Below are 10,610 nucleotides of genomic sequence, written 5' to 3'. Positions count from 1 at the left end.
AAGGGGATTGCTCAGTTGACCAATCTGTTGAAACTGAGGCACAAGGTGTCACACCTTACCCCTCTGTAAGGCATAACATGATCCCGTAGAATACCTAATGAACTACCGAACTTCACCTACCGATAATTCATTAAGTACCCTACAAGGGATTTTAAAACAATTTTCTTATCTTTGACAAGTGGTGAGCATTTCTAATAAGTATTAGAAACATTTAGTTGAAATTAAAACTAATTAATATTTTTGGCCATTTTCATTTTTCGCAAATTTTATAAAAATTTTGACAGAGTTTCCTCTGTATTTTGAGAAAACCGTTCTTCGAATACCTGTAAAAAGCACTTCTAAAAGTTTTTCTCAACCACTACTTCGGTTTCACAATCAAACTCAATCAATTTCTCAAAATTCACAAGTTCAATAGTTCTCAAAATACTGTCAATCAATATCATTCATATTCATTAAAAACAAAATAATTTATACGCAGCCTTACAAATTTATATCAAAAGAAACATAAACTAAACTTTATTACAAACTTCATACAAATTTGTGTACAAGTTGCTCAAGACCCATTTTTACATGTCCATACATTTATGTGCAATATATACATCAAAAGAAGTATTTACAGTTAGGGTATAAATTATACCCGAAGGCTTCAAGCTGATGACTTCACACACTTCAGCAGCTCAGTCTGCTGCTCCTCTAGTCTTTGTATCTGCGACAAAGAATAAAGCTATCATTGAGTACTAGGACTCAGTGGTGCACAATATACTAAAATAATCTTTATGCAAAGCTTAAAGCACATTCATTCAAAAATTTGGCTAAACATGAAAATTAAATACAATCATGCATTGTGAGATTTTACATGTAAACCAAGTTCATTTCAAAGTATCAAAACACATTTCATAAAACCCACAGTTAGATCACGCCATTCAAAACAAATAGAATCTCAATAGCCAGAGGCTAAAGAGAAATCATATCACAAGGCTAGCTAGCTCAAATATATGGATATCCATTCACATCCTCTTCTACTGGCACACCTCAACACTTCTCCAGAGAAGGAATCAAAATTCAAAACTAATTACCCCCACTAGTCGTGCTAGTGAGGTGTTCAAATATGTGGTCATGACACTGTGGTTTCAAAACTTATCTTAACAATTTGCTAAACATTGTCTTTTCAAATATATATAATAACTTTCAACAATTTAGATCAAACATCATAAGAATGCCATAATCCGATATTTCATATTATTCAAAACGATATGCAAAAGATGATTATAAAAGTATATGTTGTGCAAAAACCTCAAACGAGTCGTCCCTTAGCCTCGACTCGGTTCCTCGGGTTCCTTCCCGATATTCTTTTCAACTGAAACACACAATTTTACAATGTTTCAGTACTAGAACTTAACACAGATCCAAAATAAATTTAGCTTCACAATTACCTAGCTCTAACGTGCTAAATTCGACATTCTTTAAATTTTGTGTTTTGAGTTACTATTCATTGCACTATTCAAGTCAAATAGTTGACTTTCTAAGACTTAATAGGTATGGGAACTCCAACTTCACCCACGTACCACATTTTGGTCATTAAACTTGTTGGTTTTGGTCATTTTCTCAAAGCTTAGGTCATTTTGGCAAAATTGCAAATTTTCGGTTTTGGTTATCCGAAGTTGCACTATTCCATTGGTCGATCTACTGTTGGAATTTAACAAAACTTCCTTCATAGAAAATGTTCCTTATTGTCTTAAGTGTATTCTCATTTTTGGATCACCTCAATCGGAGTTTTGTAGCTCAAGTTATGGCCAAAATAAGTTTACTGTTTACGTGTAATGTTCATACTGGTATTTTGGGTTCTGGCAGATTTTGATCCAAATTTGGTCAGTAATTTGATTAAGTTCATAATTTGGTCTAACTTTCTTCATATGAAATGTTCTACTATGTCTTAGGTTTCCATCAGTTCAAGAATCGCCTAAATCCGAGTTTTTTAGAGGGAATTATAGCCATCCAAACATTGCTGCTCACTGAAAATTCTGAAGAGTTGCAGATTTAGTAACCTAACTTTGCTCAATAATTTGAATGGGTTAATGGCATAATTTGGGGTGATGTTCTTCATGAAAGTTTTAGATCTATATGCCCTCTAACCCCTGGCCAAATTTCAGGTCAATTTGACCTGTCTAACTCGAGTTATGACCAAATGAACAGTTACTGTTCATTTGGTCAGTTTAGTGCAGTGGCAGCCTGCAATCAATTCACTTTGGTCAATTGTTTCACCAAGTTTTGGTCAGTTTTTGGCCATGGTTCCTTAATGAAAATTGTGCTCTTTTATGTCTATTTTCATCTCCAATTGGTGGCATATCAATTGGACTTGTAAAATTTGAGTTTTGGTCCTTCAAAGTGGGTTTGGTCATGCTGCCAGCAGCATGACCATTAACCTACGAATTTGGTTTGATTTCCTACCATTCCCACACAATCCATTTGGTCATAATTGACCATTATTTCACTTCACAATAGGTCAAACATGCCATTTATGCATTTCTCCAAATTTTGGTTCATAAACCCTAGCTTCCAAACCCTAATTACACTAAAATGTTGTATTTATTCACATTTAAGCATTTCAATCTTACTATCACTTTCATACAAACTTACTAACACATTTAATTCATTCAAAATACATCAAACTGTCCCACATCCATGGCTGGCTGAAATTCCCTTTGGTCCTCTACAAATGTTTTCTTTTGATTTTAATTAAATTTCTAGATTACTCAAACCACAAAGATAACCAATAAACTAAAATTTGCAATTTAGCTTGCTTACCTCACTTGAAATTCCTCTTCCTCAATTTTCTTCTTTTTTTTCCTTTCCTAATCTTGCTCAAACTTCCTTTCAAGGGAAATCAACAAGGTTTAAGGTTGGTAAATAAAATTTCTAGATTGGGATTTAGAGGATTTATGGAAAGGAACCAAGAATTCCAAGCTTTTCTTGCTTAAAAATGGTGGAACAAAATAAGAAGAGAGGGAGAGGAGAGAGCTACGGGAAAAGCAAAAGAAGAAGCAAAAAAAAATGTTTTTGAATTTTTATTTTTATCCATTTTTGAAGACCAAAATTCCCAAATTAATAAAATAATTTAATTAATCTTTTATGACATCATCTTTGACTTTTCTAACTTCTTTCTTTTCTTTTTCTTTTTTTTTCTCTATTTATTTTTTTTATTAGTTTTTTAATTTAATTCTTGATTCAAAAATTTTTATTTCTCCGATTTTATTTGTGATTAGGTCGAGTCGACTCTCGGGGTCAATTGACCAATTTGCCCCTCGCCGGTTCATCCCGGTTTGCAATTAATCCAATATTTCTTCCGGCTCCCTGACCTAATTATTTGACTGGATTAATAGTTCTTTTTCGTGATTTTCTCTTTTCCACTGTGTTCATAAGGGTCCTAAGGACCGCAGCGTCACTTTTTACGGTTCGAAATTTGAGTTTAAAACGACTTCGCAGTCGTTCCCGAGGAGGTCACTCATCGCTGTGACTCTCGGCTCGTTTAACTTCTTATGTTCTATTTTTCTTATTTATAGTCAACTAATTAAACATGACTAATTATTTGTGTTTATGCTTCTTAAGTTGTCTTAGGTGTGGTCCTAATCCCCTTAATTGTCCGGACCGACACCGGTCACCAGAACAGTGAAATCTACCAGGCTATGCAAACGGGGGTGTTACAATTCTCCCCCCCTTAAATAAATTTCGTCTCGAAATTTTACCTGGTATCAATCTCTGAATAGCTGTGGGTGTCGTCTCTTCATGTCCTCCTCTCGTTCCCAAGTAGCTTCTTGGCCCGAATGATGGTTCCACAGCACTTTTACCAATGGTATCTGCTTGTTCCGTAGCTGCTTCACCTCACAAGCCAGAATCTCTAGGGGTTCTTCTTCATATGTGAGGTCTGGATTTACTTCAATTTCCTCTACTGGTAGTACATGAGATGGGTCTGATCGATACCTCCTTAACATAGACACATGGAAGACATTATGTATCTTCTCTAACTCTGGAGGTAGTGCCAACAGATAAGCCAAAGGACCCACTCTTTCCAGAACCTCATATGGCCCGATAAAACGAGGACTTAGTTTCCCCTTCTTGCCGAATCTCATAATCCTCTTTCAAGGAGAAACTTTGAGGAAAACTCTGTCACCCACTGCATACTGAACATCTCTTCTCTTCAGATCAATGTAGGACTTCTGACGGTCTGATGCAGTCTTAAGTCGACCTCTGATCACCCTGATCTTCTCCTCGATCATTTGAACAATTTCGGGTCCAATCATCTTTCTTTCACCCACGTCATCCCAACACAACGGGGTTCTACATTTTCTGCCATACAAAGCTTTATATGGAGGCATCCCAATGCTTGATTGGTAGCTGTTGTTGTAAGCAAACTCAATCAAAGGCAAGTGTGTATCCCAACTGCCCTCAAACTCAATCACACAAGCCCGTAGCATGTCCTCCAAGATCTGAATTACCCTCTCAGACTGGCCATCTATCTGTGGGTGGAATGCCGTACTGAAGTTCAATCTAGTTCCTAGGGCTCTCTGAAGACTACCCCAGAATCTAGAAGTGAACCTAGGATCTCTGTCTGACACGATGGATACTGGCACTCCATGCAGTCTCACAATCTCATCGATGTATAACTTGGCCAATCTTTCTAAACTGTAGTCCATCCGGACTGGTAGAAAATGAGCAGATTTAGTCAGTCTGTCAACAATGACCCAAACTGCATCATGACTCTTCTGTGTCCACGGAAGTCCCATTACAAAATCCATTGTTATTCTTTCCCATTTCCATTCCGGCACTGGTAATGGATGTAACAACCCAGTGGGTACTTGATGCTCTGCCTTTACTTGCTGACAAGTTAGGCATTTGGATACAAACTCTGCCACGTCTCTTTTTAAACCCATCCACCAGTAATGCTCCTTTAGCCCTCTATACATTTTTGTACCACCAGGGTGCATGGCAAAAGGAGACTCATGTGCTTCCTTCAAAATGATTTGCTTCAAATCCACATTATTAGGAACACATATTCTACCTTGGTGTAGCAGTAGACCATTATCTCTGACTGAGAATTCTAGTTTCTTGCCCTGCCGGACTTCTTCTAACTGCTTTTGATACCTTTCATCATTACGAGCGACCATTACGATCGATCAATTAACACTTTGTACATGCCATGCAGCTAATCTGCCCCTCATCATTAATCTCTAAACTGGCATGTAATGATCTCAACTCATGTACCAAAGACAAAGGAGTAACTCGTAGACTTGCCATAGTCTTGCGACTTAAGGCGTCAGCCACATTATTAGCTTTCCCTGGCTGATAGTCTATCAGACAATCATAGTCTTTTATCAACTCTAACCATCTCCTCTGTTTCAAATTCAGCTCTTTCTGGGTGCCCAAATACTTCAAACTCTTATGATCTGTGTAGATGTAGCACTTCTCCCCGTACAAATAATGTCTCCAGATCTTAAGAGCAAACACAATGGCTGCAAGCTCCAAATCATGTGTCGGATAATTCCTCTCATGCGGTTTTAGCTGGCGTGATGCATAGGCAATGACATTTCGATCTTACATCAACACACAACCTAACCCGTTGTGAGAAGCATCAGAATCAGTATATTCTTTACCCGGTGTGGGTAAAGTCAGGACTGGAGCTTCAGTCAAACATCTCTTCAATTCATCAAAACTCTGCTGGCATTTTTCCGTCCACTGAAATTTCATATCCTTTCTAAGCAGCTTGGTCAATGGAGATGCCAACATGGAGAACCCTTTCACAAATCGACGGTAATATCCAGCTAACCCCAGAAAACTCCAAATCTCTGTGACATTTCTGGGTGGCTTCCAATTAAGGACAGCTTCAATCTTGTTAGGATCTACCTTAATGCCCTCTTCTGATACTACATGCCCCAAAAAGGATATCTCCTTCAGCCAAAATTCACACTTCGATAATTTGGCATATAGTTGTTTTTCCCTCAAAGTCTGCAGTACAATTCGCAGATGTCTATCATGCTCTTCTGTATTCCTCGAATAGACCAATATATCATCAATGAATACCACAACAAACTGGTCGAGGTATGGTCTGAAGATAGTGTTCATCAGATCCATAAAAGCAGCCGGAGCATTAGTTAACCCGAATGGCATAACCAAAAACTCATAATGGCCATAGCGGGTTCTGAAGGCAGTTTTAGAAATACTCTGCTCTTGTACTTTCAGCTGATAATAACCTGATCTCAGGTCAATTTTGGAGAACACAGCTGCACCCCTCAACTGATCAAACAAGTCATCAATGCGGGGTAATGGATATCTATTCTTTATTGTCACCTTATTCAACTGCCGATAATCAATACACAAGCGGAGAGTGCCGTCTTTCTTCATTACAAACAACACTGGCGCTCCCCAAGGTGACACACTAGGGTGGATAAAGCCCTTGTCAAGCAATTCTTGCAACTGCACTTTCAACTCTTTCAATTCTGCAGGTGCCATTCTATGGCGTTATGGAGATTGGATCCACACCAGGCATAACATCAATTTCAAACTGCACCTCTCTTTCTGGAGGTAATCCTGGCAATTCATTAGGAAACACATCTGGAAAGTCACATACCGTAGGGATGTCCCTTAGTGCTAGACTCCCCACCTGGGTGTCTATCAAATGTGCCAAGTATGCTTCACATCCCTTTCTGATCATCCTTCTGGCTAGTGCAGCCGAAATGATGTTTGATGGCAGTAAATGCCTCTCCCCGTGTATTGCCACATCACCGTATAAAGGGAGACCAAAAGTGACTGTCTTCAGTCTACAGTCAATCATGGCGTGATGCCTGGCTAACCAATCCATGCCTAAGATAATATCATACTCTCTGAAGGGCATTTCAATCAAGTCTGATAGGAAAACATGTCCTTGGATCACCAAAGGACAGTCTCTATAGATTCTGTTGACCTGGACCTCTTGTCCTAACGGACTAGTTACTAGCACTTCAAAACCCATTTGCACACATGGAACAGCAAGTGAACTGACTATGCTAGCACTAACATATGAATGAGTTGAACTCGGATCAAACAATACAAATACTTTTTGATCAGAGATAGAGAATGTACCAGCTACCACATCAGAAGTCTCAGCCTCTTCTCGCTGTCTCATTGTGTAGATTCTGGTTGAAGCACTTCCTTGTCCCCGATCGACCAATCGTGCCTTGATCGCTGAAGCGGTGCTTCTACCTCTGCCTCTTCCTCTCGCTAACCGATCGTGAACCTCGAGAGCGGGACTCGAATAGATCCTCGGCAGTAGGAGCTTGACTTTATCTTGGAGCAATAGTACAGTTTTTAGATATATGGCCCTTGCCTCCAGCTAAAGCGTGCTCAAGTGGCCCAATAACACTCCCATGAATCTTGCCACAAGTCTCACGGCGGGCGAATGTGAACCCTCGCTGATCGGCCGACTGACCTAGGGGTCTCTGTCCGAGAATCGGCCCCTACCAAATCTTTCCATTTCGACCCTGCTGGGTCCACTAAACTTCTTTCTCTTTCCAGAGGTAGCACCAGAACTTTGTTCAACTGATTTTTCCCCTTGTCTTTTTCTGATTTCTCAACTTTTTCTGATTTTTCTTTCCTTGGGGTTGCTTCTGATTCAATTCTCTCGGTTCAAGTGCTTGAGACATAAGCTCGAGAAGTTCTTGTGTCGAATCCCACAACTTGCATCCTTATCTGGGCTTCAAACCCGTCTCAAATCTCTTGCACCTTGCTTTCTTTGGTAGTAAGGAGACTCCCGCATAGTGACTCGCGGAGAACTCCCTCTCATACTCTGCCATCGATCGATTTCCTTGTTTTAAGCTCAAAAATTCTTGCGATTCGATCAACATATGCATCCGGGATGTATTTGTCCTAAACTCTCGATGAAGTCATCCTGTGTCAAGATCGTGGTTCAGCCAAGCTGTGGGGGATGGTCTTCCACCAATCATACGCATCCCCTTGCAGTAGCGACACATAATATTCAAACTTCAGCTCATCTGTGCAGTGCAATTTCTTAAACACTCTGTCCATTCTCTCAAGCCATTGCTCTGCCTCTAAAGGGTCCACTGTACCCTTAAATTCTGCAGCCCCATACTTCAATAACTTGTCGCATCTTTCGGTGAAGGCAGTGGTTGTGCCACAGGTGGTTGGGGTGGAGCTTGAGCAGGCATACCCCCAGCCATTTGCTGAAACATCGCAGCCATCTGCTGTGCGAATTGTGCAGGGAACTGCGGCATTTGTGGGGCTGGTGTTGCTGACCCATTAACATTCGGTAAAGCTGGGGCTTCCCCTTGTGCCTCAGCTTCAACAAACTGCTCAACTGAGCGATCCCCTTCTTCCATAACAGTCTGGAGTAGGGTATCTCCTGAACAAGTAACACATGGAGATTTCCCTCCATTAGTTCATATTCATGATGTAATGCACTGTATGTAACAATTATGGACATTGAGCAGTTGTACTTAACAAAGAAATACACAAATTCACAATTTAAAACGTACTTCAAAAACTTGCTCTGATACCACTAAAACATGTCACACCTTACCCCTCTGTAAGGCATAACATGATCCCGTAGAATACCTAATGAACTACCGAACTTCACCTACCGATAATTCATTAAGTACCCTACAAGGGATTTTAAAACAATTTTCTTATCTTTGACAAGTGTTGAGCATTTCTAATAAGTATTAGAAACATTTAGTTGAAATTAAAACTAATTAATATTTTTGGCCATTGTAGTTTTCCGCAAATTTTATAAAAATTTTGACAGAGTTTCCTCTGTATTTTGAGAAAACCGTTCTTCGAATACCTGTAAAAAGCACTTCTAAAAGTTTTTCTCAACCACTACTTCGGTTTCACAATCAAACTCAGTCAATTTCTCAAAATTCACAAGTTCAATAGTTCTCAAAATACTGTCAATCAATATCATTCATATTCATTAAAAACAAAATAATTTATACGCAACCTTACAAATTTATATCAAAAGAAACATAAACTAAACTTTATTACAAACTTCATACAAATTTGTGTACAAGTTGCTCAAGACCCATTTTTACATGTCCATACATTTATGTGCAATATATACATCAAAAGAAGTATTTACGTTAGGGTATAAATTATACCCAAGGCTTCAAGTCGATGACTTCACACACTTCAAGACTCGATCACTGCTCCTCTAGTCTCTCAGATTCTGCAAGAATAAAAGCTATCGCTGAGTACTAGGACTCAGTGGTGCACAATATACTAAAATAATCTTTATGCAAAGCTTAAAGCACATTCATTCAAAAATTTGGCTAAACATGAAAATTAAATACAATCATGCATTGTGAGATTTTACATGTAAACCAAGTTCATTTCAAAGTATCAAAACACATTTCATAAAACCCACAGTTAGATCACGCCATTCGAAACAAATAGAATCTCAATAGCCAGAGGCTAAAGAGAAATCATATCACAAGGCTAGCTAGCTCAAATATATGGATATCCATTCACATCCTCTTCTACTGGCACACCTCAACACTTCTCCAGAGAAGGAATCAAAATTCAAAACTAATTACCCCCACTAGTCGTGCTAGTGAGGTGTTCAAATATGTGGTCATGACACTGTGGTTTCAAAACTTATCTTAACAATTTGCTAAACATTGTCTTTTCAAATATACATAATAACTTTCAACAATTTAGATCAAACATCATAAGAATGCCATAATCCGATATTTCATATTATTCAAAATGATATGCAAAAGATGATTATAAAAGTATATATTATGCACAAACCTCAAACGAGTCGTCCCTTAGCCTCGACTCGGTTCCTCGGGTTCCTTCCCGATATTCTTTTCAACTGAAACACACAATTTTACAATGTTTCAGTACTAGAACTTAACACAGATCCAAAATAAATTTAGCTTCACAATTACCTAGCTCTAACGTGCTAAATTCGACGTTCTTTAAATTTTGTGTTTCGGGTTACTATTCACTGTACTATTCAAGTCAAATAGTTGACTTTCTAAGACTTAATAGGTATGGGAACTCCAACTTCACCCACATACCACATTTTGGTCATTAAACTTGTTGGTTTTGGTCATTTTCTCAAAGCTTAGGTCATTTTGGCAAAATTGCAAATTTTCGGTTTTGGTTCTCCGAAGTTGCACTATTCCATTGGTCGATCTACTGTTGGAATTTAACAAAACTTCCTTCATAGAAAATGTTACTTATTGTCTTAAGTGTATTCTCATTTTTGGATCACCTCAATCGGAGTTTTTTAGCTCAAGTTATGGCCAAAATAAGTTTACTGTTCACGTGTACTGTTCATACTGGTATTTTGGGTTCTAGCAGATTTTGATCCAACTTTGGTCAGTAATTTGATTAAGTTAAGTTCATAATTTGGTCTAACTTTCTCCATATGAAATGTTCTACTATGTCTTAGGTTTCCATCGGTTCAAGAATCGCCTAAATCCGAGTTTTCTAGAGGGAATTATAGCCATCCAAACATTGTGCTCACTGAAAATTCTGCAGAGTTGCAGGTTTAGTAACCTAACTTTGCTCAATAATTTGAATGGGTTAATGGCATAATTTGGGGTGATGTTCTTCAT

The sequence above is a fragment of the Hevea brasiliensis genome, chromosome 13 (genome assembly GCF_030052815.1).
Source record: "Hevea brasiliensis isolate MT/VB/25A 57/8 chromosome 13, ASM3005281v1, whole genome shotgun sequence".
NCBI lineage: Eukaryota > Viridiplantae > Streptophyta > Magnoliopsida > Malpighiales > Euphorbiaceae > Hevea > Hevea brasiliensis.
Note: the sequence above shows the minus strand (reverse complement) of the source record.